The sequence below is a fragment of the Nelumbo lutea genome, chromosome 5 (genome assembly GCF_056320005.1).
Source record: "Nelumbo lutea isolate HS-2025 chromosome 5, American lotus-T2T, whole genome shotgun sequence".
In the NCBI taxonomy this organism is placed as follows: domain Eukaryota; kingdom Viridiplantae; phylum Streptophyta; class Magnoliopsida; order Proteales; family Nelumbonaceae; genus Nelumbo; species Nelumbo lutea.
The window spans coordinates 59,638,829-59,639,197 of NC_142688.1; the positions used below are offsets into that span (position 1 = coordinate 59,638,829).

The window sequence follows — 369 nt, forward strand, 5'->3', positions numbered from 1 at the left end:
CCTGGATATTCTAATTTTCAGCTTTTGTGATGGTTTGTCGACAGTTCAAGAAGAATATAATTGGTTTATGGTTTAATGTTATTTTGGGGTGGAAAATACTATGATGTTTATTTATGAATGCTATTAGAAGCTTTTGAAATCCAATTGTCACTATGCAATCGTTACATATTATGGTTTTCAGATTTTGTGATGGTTTCTTCGATAATTCATTTATAATATAGTAAGTTTATGGTTTGATGTGATTTACGAGATGGATTAAATTGTCATAGAAACCTTTAACATCAATTGTCGCTTTGGCCGAGTGGTTAAGGCGTGTGCCTGCTAAGTACATGGGGTTTCCCCGCGAGAGTTCGAATCTCTCAGGCGACG

General features: G+C 35.2%; 1 non-coding gene across 1 annotated transcript; it reads left to right on the forward strand.

Moving 5' to 3' along the window:
* The first annotated feature begins 287 nt into the window (after positions 1-287).
* Positions 288-369, forward strand: TRNAS-GCU (transfer RNA serine (anticodon GCU)). The gene has a single exon. It is a non-coding gene; the product is annotated as a tRNA-Ser (tRNA).